At 43.9% G+C, this 22,045-nt stretch overlaps 1 protein-coding gene across 5 annotated transcripts in view; it reads left to right on the plus strand.

The window, feature by feature from the left end:
• LOC126253651 (transmembrane protein 47) overlaps window positions 1-22,045 on the plus strand; it is a 387,066-nt gene that overhangs the window by 265,898 nt on the left and 99,123 nt on the right. The window contains exon 1 of one of the 5 annotated variants that reach the window (XM_049955163.1): window positions 6,405-6,781. The exons of the other annotated variants lie outside the window; for them this stretch is intronic. The gene's annotated coding sequence lies outside the window, so the exon portion shown is untranslated. Of the gene's footprint in view, window positions 1-6,404; window positions 6,782-22,045 lie in introns of those variants that run through there. 5 annotated transcript variants of the gene reach the window in all.

Genomic DNA, 22,045 nt, shown 5'->3' on the forward strand with positions numbered 1-22,045 from the left:
TGGATACCCGCATCGGCTCAGCCTTTTACCTGCTGAGCAATTTCTGCCGAGGGTATCTGCGGATGTGCGCATCGACGCAGACCTCCAACTATCGGGCAGTAAACCAGCCTGGTTGGCGTAAGGCGTGGCGGCGGGGGCGGGCGGCGGTGGCTGCCGGCCGTCCTTTGTTCTGCGCGCGACAGCCGCGATAGCTGCAATCACCGCCGCCGCACCAACTCTCCCTCCTCCTTCCTTCCGCCCTTTTAATCGGAGTTCTTTTGTTTCAAGTGCTAAGTGAGCTCTTTGTTCAGTTTCCTGCAGCGGCGCTTTTTCCCTAGAAATACACTTAGCAGTCGTGCTCCAAATTAACCGAGTAGTGCTGGGGATGCCGGTTCTAAGACAGTTTAAATACCTGAAACTTCTCACCCGTGCTGCGGTGATCGTGGTGCTGTATGTGTTGCTCGATGACGTTGATGATAATACATCGTGTGGTATCAAAAGTACACTGAAGTATCTACAGTCAAATGGAAATATCCAAATTTTACATCGAGTCAAGAGCACTCGGGATCACTTGGTGTAGAGTCGTCAAATCACCATCAAATGCTCGAAGTAGGCACTCCTTAACAATGTGTTCTATTGTTTGCTCCTCCACTCCACAATCTTAATCAGCACATGAACGGAAATCTCCCTTGATGCATCTTGAGGCAGTTCAGCTTCGACTAGCTTTGACGCGGTAGTTGGAATTCCTCAATCTTCCTTGTTGGATCTTAAACCAAGGGAACATTGTCGAATGGATGTCCGCTCGAGGGTCGTCGCCACTTGGAGGTGATGTCGAAAGAACGTATCGATAAGGATGCAATAGCTTGCGCTGCCTAATGTGTTCCAAAACGCCCCCCATAAAACCGTGGGCTCCCACCTAGGATTCTGTTGGTGATAGAAAGGTAGGGTCAAGTGTTCTGGGTAGCCTTTGGGCTAGGAACCATTTGTATACCCAAAAAGAGGATCGTCGTAGTGTAACTATCCTACAGAACAGAGTCAAAGTATGAATATTTCACATTTTCTCTTTCTTAGGCAAATGGAGCAAATTGGTTGGTTCATCTCGCGTTTGATGTAGTGTATGATGAGCCTTAAGGGCTCTTGTGGAGACATTATTGGCTCAGGGGCGGTTGCTTAGGAACCCTCCCCCCACCCCCACCAAAAAAAAAGGTATCCGCGCCCTAAGTGCTTCCAGCAATCTTGTGAAGTAGATTCACTCTTCAGTCAAGCTTCTTAGATAATTTGATGCATAATTGTTTGAATGTTAAGGACCGATCCAGAGTGGTTACTAGATGTATTGGGTTGTAGTCATGGGGTGCTTCAATGCAATCGAAAGGCACATGTAGCTTCCTTTGCGCTTCTTTATTATTTAGATGGAATGCAGTAACCCCAGTTTTATTTAGGCTAGGCATGAAATCTCCACTTATGGAAGTAATGACTCAAATTCGGCAGATCACTTGTCACCGTATTCTCACAGTGCTTAAGATCTTCACTCCGGAAGACTAATGGTGGATCGTCTGCGTACTGGATTTTCATGGAATCCGTGTCTGGCGTGTCACAGATATACAGGTTCAACGGAATGGGAGCCAGGACTGAAGTAGGCCATTATTTAGAGTCCTCCATTTGCTAGATTGTCCATTCAGAAACATCTTAAAGTGGCGAAGTACGATGATGACGGATTTAGGATACTCAACAGCATTTTCATAAGCGCCCTGGAGTATCAGCATGCATATCTTGATGTCCGCTCTCGCAAGCGAAACTGTTATGACGATACGCCAGGGACAAACATTAACAGATTTGTTCAAATGTCTGGCTGTGCTGACAGAAGTATGTGGTTCGTGACTGATAAGATGAGTTTGACTGCAGCTGTCTCGCGTATTAAAATCCACCCATCGTTTGGAAGAACGTTCTTATGATTGGTTCAGCTAATCTCGCTAGTCAGTGTATTACCACATTGATCGCTTTGGAGCATGTAGATGGGATAGAACTGGTACGATGTGGTCATTGACCCACCATCGCTGACTTGACTGGAAGTGAAGTGGCTTCTGTGCCAGTCAATTTTATGGAATCGGCACAGTAACATGGATCACATACTTGGGTACGTAAAAGAATGTCGGAATAGAGCTGTCGTAATTTCTCTAGACGACACCGTGAATAATTTATTGGTATATCAATGTGGACTGTCCAATCTGGCTACGAGGAGTGGTGTAACAATCGCAGCCACATAACGCGGCTTAAGAACAGTGGTCGAAAAAAAAGATCCTATCAGGGACTGGAACGGAGGTGCACACCTTATGAATGAGAAGTCTGTTCCAAACCTAAGAGGAGTCCTCGCTGTCAGTGGGTGCAGCTCCACTTGAACCAGCGACCAGCGGGGTATTCTTCTGTTGGAATGTGGGAAACTACATAAAAACCACACCCATGCTGGCTAGCACACCGACCCTCGTCATTAATCCGCTGGGCGGATTCGATCCGTGGCCGACGTAGTTCCCCATCTGGGAAGCGGCGCTTTTACACGCATGGCTATCCAGGCGCCCACTTACAATAAGTTCTACCAGAAGTAGTTTCCACAAACTTCGCACGTTGGTGGAGCATCGCACTGGAGAAGGAAACTGTACGTCAGTGGACAGTATCCTGTTCCTGTTCACTTAATTCCATCGGTGTGGCTGGCGTGAGGTGGACCATGTTTGGATGATGGATTTCCTTGAACGTAGCTTGCTGTGCACCACCTCCAAATCACTTGTCTTCCCATTCTCACATGATCCTTGTGTCCGACAGAGAGATGTGACAGCATGCTGGGGGCGGTACACTTGGTTTTCTGTGTGCGCCTCACGACAGGACGCAGGTGGCTCACATAGTAGTTAAACCGAAAGGGGAGGGGTGTACAGTATCATATTACCTTTACTGTGCCAGAATAGCAATGACCGCGAGAGATCTACACATTGGCAGGGTGAATAAACTAGTTCGGCAGCTTTCAGATTTTCCTTGGTTAAAAATAAGCAGGACAGTGCTTCTGCACAGTGCTGAATGACTTACGTTCCAGCTCACATCGCCCACGACTCGTTTTTATTCACTTAGTGTAAACGTGCACCACATGAACTCCAGAACTGTTAATCTATGGATATAAAAAAAGCAAAGGGCTCTCTTTGGGTCACCACAGGTTGCACAGTGGGTTTCATGAAAAGCGACAATTAACAGAAAAAAAACTGAAACGCTAAGACGGATAGCATATAAGTGTTGAAACATTATTTCAGCAGTTTATTTACTGCTAAGGTGTATTTAAATTTGGGGCAAGCACTGATAATCTCATCAATGTTTAAAATGACTGTGAGGAGAAATTGGGTAACGTGCTATATTTATGATACGTGATATTTATGATATGCAACAGGTTTAAAGTTATCAGCGGTCCAGTGTCGATGTTGACGGACAAGGCGAGGCGTAAAGCTTTTAGTAGTGCAGTCATCAAGGGTACACGAGAGAGCCTTCGGCTCCGAAAGCCCATATCGATGACGTTTCGTTGAATGGTTCACACTCTGACACTTGTTGATGGCCCAGCATTGAAATATACAGCAATTTGCGGAAAGGTTGCACTTCTGTCACGTTGAACCATTCTCTTCAGTCGTCAGTGGTCCCGTTCTTACAGGATCGTTTCCCGGCCGCAGTGATGTCGGATATTTGGTGTTTCGTCGGATTCCCGATATTCACGGTGCACTCGTCAAATGGTCGTACGGGAAAATCTCCACTTCATCGCTACCTCGGATATGCTGTGTACCCTCACTCGTGCGCCGACTGTAATACCAGGTTCAGAATCACTCAAATTTTGATAACCTGCTATTGTAGCAACAGCAACCGATCAAACAACTGCACCGGACACTTGTTGTCTTGTACATGCGTTGCCGACCGCAGCGCCGTATTCTGCCAGTTTACATAACTCTGTATTTGAATGCGCATGCCCATACCCAGTTTCTTTGGCGCTTCAGTGTAGTACCAGATAAATTTCGTACAGTGGTCGCACGTCAACTGCTGGAAGAACAGGTGACTTAAAAAAATGACCAAACGTATTGAGCAGTACGTCGAGAAAAGGAAGAATTCGTATTTTCTGGCGCCAGCGGGAACGAAACCCTGTGGCTTTAGCATGAACCCTGTGACAGTTGGAAAAAACTACCAGTGTAAATAAAGTGTATTCCCTCTTCCCGGAAAGGTTCAGATCCTTGCACATGCATCCTGGGAAAGTCCTCACAATGTGTCTTCTTTTAGGGACGCTAGTCTGTCGCAAATTGCACCATTTACGAATACTTCTTGCACTGATAACAAGCATCATCATACTGAAAGAACGTGTGCTCTTCAATGAGTTTCAGGACCAAGTTCCGAGTACTGAAACACATCACACGTGTCATGCAAGGCAGCTTACATGTCGAGGCCCGGAACACTTGTTTCAAGGCAGTGAGGTGTAGGCAGCTCTGTAAAACAGGCTGATTTGGCAGGTCGATACTGTTCCGACACACAACATGACTGTCGTGCAGGGCAGCATATGCGAGGGGCTGGCAAGAATACCTTTTTGCATTTACCGTAACTTCTATTGGAGCTAGGAGATTATAAAACCCAAGGTACTGATACTTTTGAGGCCTGCTTTTTCTGTGCCAAATTTGGTTGCTACTGACCCAGGGGCGTGGGAGGAAATCCCCACCCCACACACACTGCTTTATATAATGTGGTCTCTGTGTGTGTGTGTGTGTGTGTGTGTGTGTGTGTGTGTGTGTGTGTGTGTGTCTGTCTGTCTTTTCAAAGAGTGCTGTGTTTATGGTTCAAATGGCTCTAAGTACTATGGGACTTGACATCTGAGGTCATCAGTCCCCTAACTAACTACTTAAACCTAACTAACCCAAGGACATCACACACATCCATGCCCGAGGCAGGATTCGAACCTGCGACCGTAGCAGCCACGTGGTTCCGGACTGAGGCGCCTAGAACCGCTCGTCCACCGCAGCCGGCGCTGTGTTTTAGTATTTAATCTCTGTAGAGATAATGTCTAAAAATTACATTGAGAGACACACTTTAGACAGATTGCTGTGTCCGTTGAAGACAGTTTAAGGAAACAGGACACGTTGATGAAGGGTATCCTATAAATGGTGGTCAATAATTTTAATAACATTGCAGCAGTCGTCGAAAAAGTTACTAGAACAAATGACACACTGCACAGCCTGCAATTATCCCATAAGCGGAAGTTAACATAACCAAAAGAATACACAACGTGTTTTTTGTCGAAGGAATGGAACAGTGACATTGCTGTATGCACTGTATTAGTTTGCCAGTGCACTTGTTTCCTCACGGTAGTAGTAGAGTGAACAAGAACACAACGAGATTGCATTGGACGAGTTTTGTGTGTTCTTAGTCAGAAGCGAGGGCTGTCGCATCGAACTTCTTCTGTTCCTCTCATGGAGCACATTTGCAGTTGTACACACTACAGAACTTAACGTTCATCTTTTGTTCTCCACAATCTCTCAAAACGTTGCTTCATCAGAGGTTATCTGATGCCGAGAGTCGGTCATCTTTGCCCTGTTAGTGCTCCTTTACAATAACGTCATACACTCAACTTCTGTGCTAAGTCAGAGGTTCGAGTCCTCCCTCGGGCGTGTGTATGTGTGTGTGTGTGTGTGTGTGTGTGTGTGTGTGTGTGTGTGTTGTCCCTAGCTTAAGTTAGATTAAGTAGTATGTAAGCTTAGGGACCGATGACCTCAGCAGTTTGATCCCATAAGACCATACCACAAATTTCCAAAATTTTAAGTCGAACTAGCCTCACGTTTCAGTAAGAGAGAACGAGTCGACGAGTACGAAGCAACCGCAGTGCCACCGTTCTCTGATTCGTCACATTTGGGAACTGTAGTGGGAAGGAAGGAAGCCTCTGTTTGCGACGTGCGCGTGTTGCTGTGCAAAACGCTGATGCAGCACCAAATCTTTGGCTGCTCCTGTTTGCATTACTCAAAAGCCCATTTCCGTGTATAACGGCAAGTGATTAGGCCCTGGAGAGCTCCTTGTTTCGAGGTAGTTACATTGCTGTCCTCTATAGTTCACGGCGCGCAGTAGCGCATCGGTGATCGTATCTCGGAGAAGCCAGATAAGCGGCAACCCTCGGATGCTGTCGATAAAGAGTAGTTAGGTGATCGTCGGCTTTAACGCAGGCAGGCAGGCAGTGCGCGTGCGCGGGGGCGGCGTTCCGGCGGGCGCGGCGCGGCGCGGCGTCCGAGCCTGCGCTCGCTCGGGATCGATCTGGGCGTGACGTCACGGGCGCTCCGCCCGCCGCCTCCCGCTGGCGGGAGGGGGCTGCCGCCGCCGCCAGTCGGCCGCCGCGTCGCTCGCATCCCGCGGGAGCTCCGCGTGTCTCGCGACGTGTCGAGTAAAGCTACAGTCCAGTCCAGTCGATTCGTTCTGCCGACGGCCAGTGTCTACAGCAGGCGTAATCTCCTCCGCCGGACCGGGCTCCACACTCTGCCAACACTCGCTCCTCCGGCTCGCTACTCGCGATCCGACTGCGTGTGTGCGTGCGCTCTTAGAGGTTCCGAAGTTCCTGCAGTCGACGTTCAGAATGCGTATTCAGAAGTCAGAGCACTAGTCGATTAGTAGAAGAGGCTACGCCCACAGACTGAAAAGGCTGCATTCGCGTTTGCTGCAAAGACTGTGCCTTTGTTCCAGCCGTAAATACAGTAATTCCTATTCGTCCTGCTGCGGCCGGTCAGAGGCACACTCGACGAAACTGCTTTCTTTCCAGGTGTGTTAACGTAATTGTCGGGTGAATCACTTCACTGGAGAGACAGATTTGGTGTGCAGCGTGTGTGTGTCTACCTGCCGATTCGCAGTGGCGGTCCTTGCTTGTCATAATGGAACTGATTAGCCTAGCGAGAGGGTCTTGCTTATTAGTCTCCACGGTTCACGGCCGTTCCTTCCATAGGTACCACTGCCAGAGAAGTTTTCTCACAGTCGACGCTGCAGGTGTTCAGTGTGATTTCTTCCTCTGTATATGGGCAACACAGTTAATTCAAACACTTCGAGAAATGACGCCCGCCTGAAACCATATATCTCTCTGCTTTCCTCCGCTAGATTGTATAGCGGATCAGTAATTCGAGGAAGTCATATTTCGTTGCAGTGTTAACCCTACTTCAAATTATTCTCGAACAGTAACTGAGAAAAGGAAGTTGTAATGCCTTGGCGCTTTATCATATATAAGTTGAAGACTGTAAAAAATTAGTTACTACGCACATAGACGCAGCATTTTGATTAGTTCCCCAAATGGAAATTTTTAACTCTTCAGACCTTCCACAATATAGTGTCGCTGGTGATCATTTAGAGTTAATTTCTGAAAATGTGACCTAGTATAAGACCATTGTATAACATTTGCGATATGTTGCGACTAAACTGTTTTACGTTGTTTGAAATGGACCCTCTACGAGCTTACTGGAGCGGCTGCGTCTGTACTGTCGGTGAAACAATATGTACTTGCATAGTTCGTTCTTGTCTCGGCATTTACGCACTGCTGCACCTCAGATTTTTCAGTGTGACCACAGGTTTACGCCCAGACGTTAACTATAATGCATAAGATTCGTAAGCAGTTTTCGTTGGCTTGCTCTGTCTTTTGAGACGTCGCGAACGCATTAATGATAGCTCTTGTCGCATGTAACAATACCATATGTAGTGCATGACTCTCACGAGAGAATTCAGCTTCGCTTTGCATACTGTTCTTGTAAGTTAGATTTGTTGAGAAAGTAGTTACGGCAGCGTACAGAGATAATTTCTTGTCGGAGTACTGAACTGTGTTAATTATTAGTGCTACGGAAACTCGAAACAGGCTTTTAAGGAAAACTTAAACTATATTCTGTTTGGGACGGTGGACGGGTTGTTGAAGGACAAGGTTAAAACACTTGGCCTTAGATTAATCTGTCAATTTGTTGACGCTTATCCAGCCAACATATCTGACTAAAGTTCATTTCATTTCACGTTTTGCCGAGCGTGTGTGCTCTATGGGTACCAATAAAAGTGTCGAAGGTATTCGCGGAGATCTCACAATCATTGAAATTTAGCATTGCCATAATATCAGCGCCGCCTTGCGATGATGCTACGTTGGCTTTCAACCATATTCGCTCCGAGGTTAGACAAACGTTGTTACAGATGGGAAATCCATCTGACATGCAGAATACGCAGTATTGGTCTCCATTACATCGTTTACTGGAAGAAATCTTAGTGTTACCTTTCATTTAACACCTGTCTTCAAACATTCATTTTGAAAACGTTTTTATCAACAAATTGTATCCATAAGAGGCGATAAAATTTCCGTTTGAGGGCGTTGCTGCTGCATACATGCAGTGTAGGCGACTCTGATGCGGATATATGACTGGGTTAGGGATTTATGTGGCATTCTTGTCTTTCTGACGAACGCGCGGTGACTGTGGGAACGTGAAAAGCGGCGACGTTATTTCCAAATGCGTCCAAACAGGACTAAAGTGAGGTTACTTTTTTTGGGAGGGGGGGGGGGGCTGCCGGAGCAGAACACCGGTAGGCATCCATTGGAGAAAGTCGAAAAGGCAACTGCAACAATGGGTGGTGGTGGTGGTGCTGCTGCTGCTGCTCCATGATGACGCACGTTCCCATATCGCTAATGTCTTAACAGAAGTTACGCCAACTCGAGCCCTGTAGTACTGATCTGTCCCAATGTGACTGTCACGCCTTCGATCCCTTAAAAAGGACCTCGATAGGTCGAAGGTTCCTGTCGGACGACGATGTGCAGCCGGCAGTTCCGGCTACTTCACGGAGCAGGACACAGTGTTTTACGAAACTGGTGTCTTCAATCTGGTGCGTCGGTGGGATGATAGCCTCACTGCCCACAGCGATGTTGCGTAATTAGCATTCCTATTCTGGACTGCACTGTCTTCGAATGTAAACTTTTTGATCGCCCCATTTGTTTTTAACGTTGTCCACAGTTTTACTGTAATGGATATAAATGACAAACAGCAACAACCCCTTCTCTCAGGCTCTAAATCGTACGTGTTGCTTTCCATTTTTCCTTTCCTATTCCTCGTATAAAATTTTGAATTGTTTATCTGCTGCTGCTGGCCAGTAATATCTCATGAGTTATGCTCCACCTTCCAATTCAGTTTCCTTTTGCCAGGTACAGCAACGAAAATCGGTTTTAGACATACTTTCCGAAGTGCTGCTTAGTGGTAAAACTACGAGCGCTCCACCAGTTTAGCTCATGAATAGACGGATTGTTAGTTCGATATTATCCCCTTTCTCGAACTTTATGACGCGAAAAAAATCCTGATTATTGTAAACGTTTGATTTACTGTGCAATGTCATAAATCTACGTTTACATAAATATGTCGCTGGGTAGGCAGAGATTTTGGAAAATTACTACCCCAAACGGTGGATTGTAAAATGTTGGTAACTATTTGAAATCTGACCATTTGGCCTTGAAATGTCCTATAACTTCTTAAGGTCAGTCATGTATTAATTTACGTGATACATTGTATGTTTCTCTACTTAAAGACATGGGGCAGATTTTTTGTGTACTGGTACAAAGAAGACTGTAAGAGACTAATGTCCAATGGATCATTTCCAGGAAACATAGATGGTATCCCCATATGTAGACTTTATTGTTGATTAGTCACTTGGAATGTTACCAGTCGTCCGTTGTAGCTGCTGAAATTTCAAGATGGAAAAACAACTGTGGGATATTATAGATATAGGCATTTAGTTAGCCTATAAAATTTTTACTGATGACACCAGCGAAAGTCTAAACCATACAGTTGTACCCGGTAATTCATGACAACTCGGCAAACTTTTTTTTAAATAAGTAGAGCCAATCTTACCGAAGAGGATTACTTTCCAACAAATTCCCTGCTCGCCCAGGTACAATAGTTTCGAAATCATAGGCAGTGTGCCACGTTTCTTTTGTTCGTAGTAAGGAAGCCTTTGACTTCCCATTGTCTTTGCATTTCCTGTACCTTTCACGGAGTACGAGACATAAGCAAAACAGTAATCGCACTGATACTCACAAAGAATGAAATACGGAGGCTTCTCTCGCAAAGGTTCTTCTCGAAGAGATACTCCATCTTTATCGAGCTTTTTGTACACTTCTGTGTTTCCCTCCCTTTAAGGAAATCCTTGTTTCATATCGTTTGCGAGTAAAACACCAATTGTTGAAGGACATAATAAGTATAAATCTGTCAACAGTGAAGTTTTTATAGTGGCTGTATAGTAAATACAAACGTTAGACCTGCTGAACAGCAATTACGAAATCAAATTTGCTATGTAACATCACAGTAAACAAATCCGAATTTTTGTGTGTTAAAAATTAATTTGTGCTTTGATGTGTATAAATAGAAATTTGAGTATTAACATGACGAGCAACTACCACTTGTGTTCTTTGTTGAGAGCGAATGATATGTTAAATCCCAAGTTGCTCGACATTATTAGAACCAAATTTATTCATTGTAATCCAAGATTTGATATCACCTACAGGACTTCGAGTTATCTGTTCGACATCTTGTCAGTCGATTTACAATAATTTTTTTACAATAAGATACATTTTTACTTGAAATTTCGAGAAAATATTAGTAAGTACTGTAAGCGAGTGTAAGTACAACTTTCGAGTACTTCTGATCCAAATTTGAATCAGAGACGCTAGAGGAATGTGACTATTTGCAAGATGGTAAATATTCAGAGAAGGGGGTGTCCAACATTTTAGTTTACCTGCGCCACGTTGGAAGAAGACGATTATTTTTAGACAGCTCGTAATATGGTTAACACTAACACGCCGATTAAAAAATGTTAGAGAGAGAGAGATTCGGGTGGAGCGGGAGTTTAGAATAGAATTTTATCGTAAGTTACCATAAAGTAGATCGTGTGATACTCACTTCTTGGGCCACATGTGGCCCGCCGGCTGCGCGTTGGACAGCCCTGGTGTCGACAGTCTGGAGAAGAAATCAGCTGCGGCCGATCCAGACTCTAGGAGTGCATCTGCTTCTTATGCGTCATCCACATTCTGCTATACGTGTTTCATTAATCCAACTAGATCAGTTGGACAACGACGGGGCAGAAAATCGAAGCATGGCCTATCTACAGAAAATATATTGGCACACACCTTGAGTGATTTATGAAGATAGCAGAAAACTAAGGTGTGGTTTGCTAATCGGATGTTTGAACCTCGACTCTCCCAAATGAGAGTCCCGGCGCCTTATTGCTTGTAGGTTTTGTCAGAAATAGCCACCAGCTGGTGCGGACTAGCAGAAGCAAACACCTCGTACCGCTGCAGGCTGGCCGTGGGGGCTTCGCTATGCTAGTGATCTCACATGTCGAGGGAGCTAAAATCGGAGCAAAAATAGACCAAAACGTACGCAGCGCGCAAGTCCCTTTGACGTGGATTTATGCTGAGATGCGTTTAAAACTGCGGGGACTCGCTCCTAGAGGCAATGAATCGTTTCATTTCCCAGAGTAAAATTTATCTTGTAATCCATTCCCCAGAAGTACACTCGTTGGCATCGATTTGAAAATTAATGTTGCATTGGAATACTGAAGCTAATCATAGTGAAATTCTTTGCGTTACCTATGTTTTATGAAGAAAATTGTAGCTAACTTGTAACAGTAGAACGAACGGTGATCTGGCATTGTCTTCTTTGCATTTTGATACTCACGTGTGATGGATGACAGTAAAAATCTTCCTGGCAGATTAAAACTGCACTTTCGCTGACAGTGATCTCCTGGTTGAGCTATCCGGGCTCGCTTAAAGAAGTTCATTGGTTCAAAAAAAATCCCTTCTAATATCCTATTTTCATATTAGAGGAGCTCCTCGTTCAGGCCCTGGAATTCCGAAGGCTGGCTACCGGCCACTGTGTAGAGGGGCAGGGGGTCAGCAACCATCTCTCCCGGACGTTTTGCCGAATTGCTAAACCTTGGAGCCGCTGTTTCTCACAAAAGTAGCTCCTCAGTTGGCATGACGAAGCTGAGAGCATCCCGTACCAGTCTTCCCACTACGAAAAAAAATTGATGGCAGTACAGGGAATCGAACCCGGTTCCTCCGCACGGCAGCCATTTACGCTGACAGCTACGGAGGCGGACACTTTCATATCTGCGTCAGTGTTATTTTCTGCCACTTTCGTGGCAGCTTTGTGATGTGTTAGTATCGTTCCCAAATTATTTGACATTCTTGACTCTGTTCAGGAATAGGGCATCTCCGTCTACATAATTTTGCTGAAACAAATGTTTTCGTGTACATGTTAACTGGGAACAAAGAGTAACGATTGCAGATTCGATGTTTTGACATCTACACATTACTCTTTTAGACATGACAAATTGGCACTTCATACTCCTACAGTTGTTGACGCCAGACGAAAAGATTTGACTTGTCACCGAACCGAATAAGCATGATTTTCTTTTCCGTATTGCGCAAATTTTTGACGAAATGCCAAGCCTAGTGGGGCAGTGGTTCATGATCTGGGCTCGTAGTCCAGAGGACCGCTTTCAGATCCGCATCTAGCCGCTCAATTTGCATTTTCCGGGTTTTGTTTAAATCGCTTGATGAAATGTCCGGCATGGTTCATTTGGAAAGTTTACTCTCTATTTCCTTTCTCATACTTCGCAACTATACGTTTTGATTCATCTCTAATGGGCTCACCGTCAGTTAGACATACTATTCGTCCTTCCTTGTAGATGAAATGTCAAATGACGTCGACCAAGCATTCTTGTGGGTAGATTCGTGTAGACATGAGGCGACTGAAAGCTGATAATGCGCTGCTGAGAATGGCGTGTCTCTAAGATACAACTTGCATTTTCTGTTTCCTCCGTCTTTCCATTCAGCAGATCCGCTGGTTGTGATTATCGGTTACACGGTAATGTGTCGTCAGCGACTTCTGGTTATGTAGCCTTTAGATTCGTTAACCTTCAAATGGCGGTTGTTTACAAATGCAGTTTTTTTTTTCAGACTAATGACTTTGATGACTGTCAGAACACCCATTCCCGTATTATGAAATCGTTTTATTTTCGGTTTTAGCCTTTGAAGCTGCGATACTTGCCTCGTAACAAATTTCAGGTTTCCAACTGCATTCACGTTATCGAAAGTGGGTGACGTCAGCTCAAAGACTACTCACACAACGCTCAGAGTCAGCGGTAAACGCCTTCCTCTGTTCTCTCTCTTGAAGCCATAAGTTGTTCGCAGCAGTGGAGCAGCGTGAGATATTAATGTCAGAGATATATATGTTGACGGGTACGGCAAAATACCAGTAGTAAACACACGTTACAAAGAACGATATCGAAAATTTCTTCTCGATGAGTTACTCTGTCGACCTTTTTGTACTCTTCCGTGTTTTCCTCCCTCTAAGGAAACCCTTGTTTCATATCATTTACGAGTAAAACACCAATAGTTGAAGAACATCGTAAGTGTAAATCTGTTAACAGGGAAGGATCGATAATGGTTCTAAAGTACATAGAAACATCAGAGCTGCTGAACAGCAATTAAGAAAACAAATTTGCGATGTGTTATGTAACCTCATAGTAAAGAAAACCCGAATTTTTGGTGTTAAAATTAATTTATGCTCTGATCTGTATGTAAATAGAAATTTGAGTATTATCAGGAAAGCATTACCTAATATTAAGAGATAATTGATGCCTTATATGTGACCGCTGTTTCCTGAGGTACGTACACAATGTTTTCTGTATGAGTACACTCCATATTCTTCCTATTACAAGTCCACTCTGTCCATGTTGCAAAGGCGCGTACTTTTCTCTTAAACAACAAAGCGATCGTGTGTGTTTACACTTTCCAACAACAGTAATAATTCTGCTGTTATCTAGCATCTCTGTAAACCAGAATACATTCTTGAGAACCTTTAATTAGAAAGTGAATAAGTGGTTCGGATCAAGATTTGAACCTGGTTCCGTTACTCAAACGGTCTGCTACTTCGCTCGACGCATGACGACTCAAAACAAACGTATGAAGGGGATGAATTTTTGTGGCATGTTTCAGTGTAATTCTTTAAATCTTAGAGCAATTTATTCCAAACATGGTGGCACGAAACTTACTATCTGAACTTACAGCAGATAATGATCTTTTTGTTGTTGTCGTTCTTGTCGTCGTCGTCGTCGTCGTCGTCGTCGTCGTAGTCGTAGTCTTCAGTCCGAAGACAGTCTTGATGTAACTGTCCATGGTAGTCTTTCCTCTGCAAGCTTCATCATCTCTGAATAACGACTGCAACCTGTATCAACAGATTTATTCTTTTATACGAGTTGTCATACATGTTATCCAGGAAAATATTTGGGCCTAGACCTAAAAATTTTCCTGGGTAGCGTTTAAGAGAGGCGTCCGTTGCTCGCCATAGGCCAACAGGAACACATTTTCATCGGTCAAGATGACAGTTCATCGTGATTTTAACACAGACTCGACTTTCACCATTGATGATGGTTTCACAAACTGAAGAAAACTGAGAAATTTACCCAACTGCGCCAACTGTTACTCTGTGGCATTCTGTAATAGTCCCCTATACATATGACGTAACATTATATTCACCAGAAGATGCAACGTAAAAGTTGCGAAACAGGTCGTGTGTGTGTCTAATAGATTTCAATAAATACAGCTATTGCGGAGTATTGGACTTTTCATTGTTTCACATTTTAACACTTGTCTGCAAACATCTTTTACGCTGTATGAGTAGTCTTACAAAATTCCAAGAGCTCACATTCCAAAAAGGCTCCAGAACATACACTACTTCTCGCGTAGTGATCACGACGCCGGAATTGGAGAATTTAGGACTTATAGAGAGACGCCCGTCAATATTTCTGGATGCATTCCATCCACAAATGGAACGGGAAAGGGGGCTAATGAAACTGGTGGACTGAGTACACTGCACAATGGCTAGGAGGGAGCAGGTGTACGTGCAAAAGCAGTAGAACATGGCCGATACTAGTGTACAAGTCATAGTTTCAGGAGTCGGTAGCGTGATTGGTGACAGTCCAAGTCCAAGATTGTCGAACAGATTCCTGCAGGGTGTTCTCTTAAAACAGAAAGACGAGCGTGCGTCACAATAGAATGGAATGATGGCAGGCTTGTTCCCCACGCCCGTTGTCTGTAGGTCTCTGTCGTTACAGCAGGGAGATGGGGAAGGCAGCTTTTATGGCCACAGTGCCCGAGATAGCATCGCTGCTTGTGTGCCGCAGCCACAGGGCTGCAGTGCAGTGTTGTGCACAGCTGTTACAGGGCTCGAGCGGGAGCAGCACCAACCTGGGCACCGTACCCACGTCGGGTGTCCCCGGTACACACTGCCTAAAACCACGTCCGGCCATCCAGACATACTCCATTCGTGATCTGGCTCGTTGTAATTGTTCATTTGACATTTCTACCACGTGTGTTGCTTTTTAAGTAGCATTCAAGGTCCACAGTCATTATTCATCATAGTTTTATCCACCTACAAATGCCGTTTTGGTTCCTATGTCTCATCTAACTTCACAAGAACCAGGAGTGCTTTTCCTTTTTTTAAAAAAAAATGCTCTTTTAAGTCATGATTTGGGCGCCTATAACTTAAGCTGTTTTGTACTCTAAAATTCCCACCCCTACCTCCCCTCTCCAGGAAAAAAACCTGAGCGACGTAAAACTGTCTATCTGGCTCTACGCGTACTCTTAATTTCTCGTGTGTTGTTCTCGTGATTGCTACGGGAGATACATTGTGGTTACAAAAAAATGGTCGCTCAGTCTTCTTCGAACACTGGTTCTCTGAATTTACCAAACAGCGCTTCGCGAGAGCTGCGCCGTCTTCCTTCCCAGGAATCTCATGTAAATTCCCATACAACATTTGTTACACTTTCTTATGGGCTATACCGAGCTGTTAGGATCACAGCAACGTGCGTCTCAATTCGTTCGATATATCGTGCCATGCCTGCTGGATAAAGACTCCAGCACTGGAACAGTACTCTAGAATTTGCGCCACTAGCGTCTTTCATCCATTTCCTTTACACATGCATTGTATTTACTCAGAGCCCTTGCAACAAACCAAGTCTTGCATTCCCTGATACTGATTTTACATGATCGTCCTACTTCATATCGCGCCTTAGTATTAACCCTAAATACTTAAAACGATGTGACGTTGTCAAATGTTCACCACGAATCTTGTAATCAGCTCCTATCGAGTTCATTCTCTTTGTTATAGGCACTGCGTTAAATTTACCTACGTTTAGAAAAAGCTGCCACTCATTACTCCAAGTGGAAATTTTGCATATTTCTGTCTTTCCTTAAAATAATCCGACGACGATGCTTTCCTGTACACAACCAAATCGTCAGCGAGCAATATGTTAATGCTGCTTATAACGTAATCGTGTATTGCGTATTGAAAAAGTAGAGGGCACACCCGACGTTCCTTTAATTTCTGTGGTCAGCCGTCCAATATAACCTGTTGGTTTCTTTTAGTCAAATATTCCTCGATGGAAACACATATTTGCGACTAATCTCAGTATGATCAGTTCTTAGTTACTAGCCGACGATATGGTACAGTGTTGAACGCCTGTCGGAAATCTGGGAATACAGGATTTATCTATTCACCTCTATCTGTTTGCGAGATGTCGTGTGTTAAGCAAGCTCCGTTTCACGCATCTGGTGTATCTTTGAGAGAAACTTGTTTTCCTCCAGGAACGTCATATTATTTGGACGTACAATGCACTCCAGGATCCTGCAAAAGACTGATGTTCATTTCAGGACACCGGCGATTTCCTACCCTAACATTTCCCTATCCGAGCTTGTACTCAATCTCTAATGACCTTCCCGTTGACAGGAGATTAGACGCTAATTAAACATCCTCCTTTCCTTCCTAGGGCGTCTGATAGTTCAGTGTTCGATGATTGTGGGGCAATCATGAATACGCCGACTCCTAAGAAAGTGAACTGACTATAAACTGCAGACACTGTCGTAATCTTCTTCTTCAGAACTTCTCTCGGGCTGCGAGTGGTAATCTTAAATCAATACTGACTACATACTTTGCGGATGCCGACTTCCCTTTGTCCACATGGTCTACATTAACGGTGTTGTCACTAAAACTCGCCAATTGAATTTCATTCCAACGCAGTTCAAGAGCGTAAAACGTGCGTATCAATAAGGTCTTTTACCCGTTAACTACACATGGTTTGTGTTAGTCATGTAATCTCTCGGGCAGTCGCCACGGTATTCGGTTCAGTGCAAACAGTAGTGCACGGCTATGCCATTTATTATTGCATTGCGAGGGAGCACTGATCTCGGTGCTCTCCCACAATAATAAATGCCACAGCTGTGTTACTGTTCGTAGCGAACAGTGAACTGTGTTAAACGTTTTGACTACACAGCCGAAACGTTATGGTATACAAGTAATTAAACGCAAATTAAAAACAGATGAGGAAACTTGTTTCTTTTTAGAAGTTTAGGCTAAGCTTGATAGTGACCGTTACGAATGCCAACTGAAACCACAAATTATTTGCAACCTGTCACTTTTATTATGCTTATCAGTTCGCGTTTCGAAGTATTATACTCACGTCGTCAGGTGAATTAATAAGGCGTGGATATGTTATATGTACGACTATAGGGTAACTTGATGCACCGTGTTTTAGCGGTCACAGTCTGCTTTTTCCAGTCCCATTTACACCGGTTAGTTTCCTGTAAACCGTTGGGTTCTAGTAAACTATCTTCGTTATGTATATGATGTGAATACGAATGGAAAAGAAACCTTTGACGACTGAAAGTGTGTACCAAAATATATCCAGGCCTTATTGACGAACATAAATCCGACAAGTAATAGTGTAATCATTCGAAACCTATATTAGGGAGTATAATAAACGCATCTGGTTACACTAGTTTGTAATTTTAATTGACTGACATTCTTTAATAAGCTTGGCACAAATTACAGATTGAGTCTACGCTCTCACTGCACAGTATTCCTTTCAGTTGTTCCGTTCCCTTCCTTTAGGAGAGAAACTTTGATCAGTAAATGTACACTAAGAGTGTAAATTCTTCTGCAGATGTACCACTACAGAAAATGGCGAAGATACTTAATCAAGAAACTGCAGTTAGATGGCTGTTAATAAATCTTTGTGAATTTCCACAATTATCTCGCCAGTTTTCCAGCGGCGTGGAAATTCTTTTTAATATCATTAAAATCATAAATTACCTAACGCAAAAGAAGTCGTGGAGATCTAAAGCAAGTTTGTTACTCATTAAAGTAAATCTAACAAATATAGTTGGAATTTTACTCCGTGTTTTAGCGACACTTCTGACGAATATGAGCTTTCAGTGAAATTATTAATGTGGCCAGTGATATAGCCGCATACACCAGCAGTTGGGTTGCATTGCGAGAATCGCAGTAAGTAGACTAGCATTTCTGCCAAACATTTCCCCCCTCCCTTCAAAAAAATAAATAAATAAATATAAAATAACTCGTCTTAGTTAGTTTGCTATAGCGGTGCATTTCATATTGACCAACCAGTCTGAACCGAATAATCTGTAGGACCGGCACTTACTCGTGGTTGTACGTCATGAAGAATAGGAATTCCGTCAAGAGGTTGTGATATTGTGTTTTAATATTAGTAATTGAGTTCAGTATTCCATCAGTTCAATTTGGGCCAGGAATAAGTTGAATAGTTCAGCGTTGTATTTTCAGCTAATAAGACCACAGGACAACAAATTAGTCAACCTTGTCAGGAAACATCGCGGTACTGCCGTAAAACACCACCTCTGATCTTGAAAATGACCTCAGTTCTGTAAGGAAGTGTGTCCACTTGTGTCTTCAGCTGTGCAATGTCCAGATGAAACCACTTATTGGTGATCAGGTCCCCTAAAGCTACCAAACTGCAGAGACGTTGTTTGCCACGTATCACCCGCTGTGCGAAATAGTTCGAGGCATTTTCTGTGGAAATAAAATCGGGTGATGCAGCGGGCTAATCGACGTGCTGGAGGGTGCCTTAATGTTCGTCAAACCAGGAACGTATGCTTGAAGCCCTGTGGACACAGCTGTTTATCATCTTGAAAGACGGATGTGTCGACGACATACTCATTATGAAGAAACAGAAGAAAGGGCAACACTTGGTCGCCGAGAATGTTCAAATGAACATCACCGCTCATGTTCACGGTGTCACGAGTGGGTTCAAGTCATGGTACGAACATCACCCCCAAAAAAATCACAGAACCACCTTCATCCTGAACTAAATCATCGAGAAACTGGAAGGTAAACTAATCATTGGGCGGTCTGTGCTCTCGACGCCTTTAATCAAGTGAAAGGTGAAGAAACTGAGACTCGTCGGACTACACTACGTCCTCTAGTCAGCTACTCTCCAGTTTGTATGTTTTTGTTCCATTGAATACGTGCAGCGTTTTGTTCCGCTGTGAGGAATGACCTTCTGACTCCAGTGGTCATTACATGCAGTTCCCTTCGCTCGGAAACTGGTGAGATGGACTTGCATTCACGGACAGCAGCAATTACTATGGGGTTTGATACCGATTGTGACTGACAATAAATGTTGTACAATTCCATTCCCTGTCGTTTAGGATCTTTTGACGATTACCTTTCTTCCGCCGTGTTAAAAGCTTAGAGTTGTATGAGTATACCACTCCTTGTTGGTGGACAGACCGCGTGTATTCACCCAGATTGGGCACTCCATTCACAATGAAGTCATGAGCAACTCCAAACAGGCTCCTTTTTGCAATTGTGTGTGCACGTCGACCCATCTTACTTCGTGATTCCAAACAACGGACTGTCACATAAGCACCACTACGCTGCCATGACTTAGGCCAAGCTGTACGGGGCCACATGACCATCTGCTACCAATTCTACACTATCTACAGCGCTCCAGAGAGACCTTTGTTTTCTTTTAAGGGGATTCAATAATAGTTTGTCTGGTAATGTAGAGTATCGTAAGTGACCTGTAGGGCCATCGTTTTGTCTACGGTTATCGTTGGTCTGTGACGTATCTATCGCACTTGGCAAAGTGTTGTGGGAAATGTCATCTCGCTCTGCGCTTCCGATCCCACGGTGAACTACAATTAAAAATACTGCTGGCTGAATGAACTGGTCCAATCATCTAGGCAAGACAAGGATAGGCCAAAACTTGTTGAATGAAACTCTTTAACTTATTCAAATTGCAGTAGAGCTTGCATATATCTGTAGTGATAGACTGTGGACCAGGAAGTGGCTGTGAGAGTGAGGTTGCTGCCAAGGATAGAAAGTGAAGCAAAAGTCAAACAGGGGATAATGTTTGTTTCAACTGGTGTTCGGTTAACGAACAACCCCATCCACATACGGATTACCTCGCATTCCCAAGCACTATACGTGGAATTTCATATACGCTGCATGTTAACTTCGCAGAGACGACATCTTGTCAACTGTCATCTCGTGATAAATGGAGTGTGGGCAAGTTCACTGACCAGAGATCACATTTCGTCCGTAAAATACAGGTAATTTTCATTTTGAAACTAGAGTTTGTTTTCTGATAATCAGATTGTATCGTCTTTCGAATCTAAAGTTTTCCGCCAGTAGCGACAGCATGCTAGTGGACTTTCTTACGCGTCCTAGAAGAATATACCAAGAGAGCTGCATTATGGATTGCCGCGACGCTCTCGTGAGAAGGCGCACTAGAGACAGTGTAACAGGGTCGTGCAAGCAATGGTACGGCTGATAGGAGCTTTGACAATTCTTGAGATGCAATATGTTATATAAGATCAAATAGTTGGCCGCAGAAAGTGTATCCGAAACAACGGTTTTGAGCATAGGTGTTATAGCACTGCGCAGGGTGTTTCAAAAAGAATGAGGTAATTTAAGAACTCCATATTCATTGACTAAAAAATAATGCAAACTTAGGATGAATTACAAAATGCTCAGAAAATCTTAAGTTTTTGCTACGCCATTACAAATACTCCGTGTATCCAGCAGCAGCACGAACAATATCTAGATGACAGCTAAATTCGTCATAAACCTTACACAAAGTATCTGCTTTTACAGAAGTTAAGGCTGCTGGTTTTCTGTTCTTCACTACTTCTGTGTCACGAGGTAAAGAGGGGTGAACACACTGTCCTTCACAAAAAAATTCACATGTATTCTAGTCTAGCGATCTTGGAGGCCAAGAATGCAGTGCGCCCTACCCAGCGTTGAGACAGTGTCCCATAGAGAAACTGACGCACGTTGTACCAGTGTGATGGAGTTCAATCCTGTTGGAAAATGAAGTCGTGGAAAAAGCCAGTTACGCATTTGAAGATATTTCAACTCTAGATAGGGCGCACTGGACCCCGAGCTACTGACCTGTATTCTTGGCCTCAAAGATCGCCAGATATGACCCCGTACGATTTTTTCCTTATATGGATACCTCGTGACACAGAAGTGGTGAGGAACAGAATAACAGGTACCATAACTTCCGTAAAAGCAGATACATTGTGTAAAGTTTGACAAATTTAGCTATTGTCGAGATATTGTTCGTTCTGCTGCTGCTGGACACATGAAGCGTTTGTAATAGCATAGAAAAAACCTTAAGATTTTGTGAGTATTGTATAATTCATTCCATGTTTGTAATATGTTTTCATCAATATATTTGGAGTTTTGAAATCAGGTCATTCTTTTTGTAACACCCTGTAACAGGGGGCTATCGAAAAGCTCCAGTTCGAAGACGGTACAGTGCAGATCCTGTATCCCAATCAGACAAATTCTCGCTGCACATGAAACGTCGTCCACTCAAGGCGGTTTTTAAGGGACCGAATGAGCGATAGTCGCATGGGAAGAGATAAGGAGTATAGAGCGGATATTAATGTGTGTCCCACTAGAGTGACATAAGTTCTGGGTTCTAACATTTTTTACATGGGGACGTGCGTTAACATGAGGCAGCAGCACCCGTTGTCGTTGTCGCAGTTTTCCCGGACTTTTCGCCTTAATTCCACGCCATAATTTTTCCAGCGTTGCGCAGTAACGTTTCCCTATTATGGGGACACCGACGATGCATGACACCACTACATCGTTGACACTTTAAGACTCCGATTCCCAGTAGTGGCACCAGCTTT

The sequence above is a fragment of the Schistocerca nitens genome, chromosome 4 (genome assembly GCF_023898315.1).
Source record: "Schistocerca nitens isolate TAMUIC-IGC-003100 chromosome 4, iqSchNite1.1, whole genome shotgun sequence".
Taxonomy (NCBI): Eukaryota; Metazoa; Arthropoda; class Insecta; order Orthoptera; family Acrididae; genus Schistocerca; species Schistocerca nitens.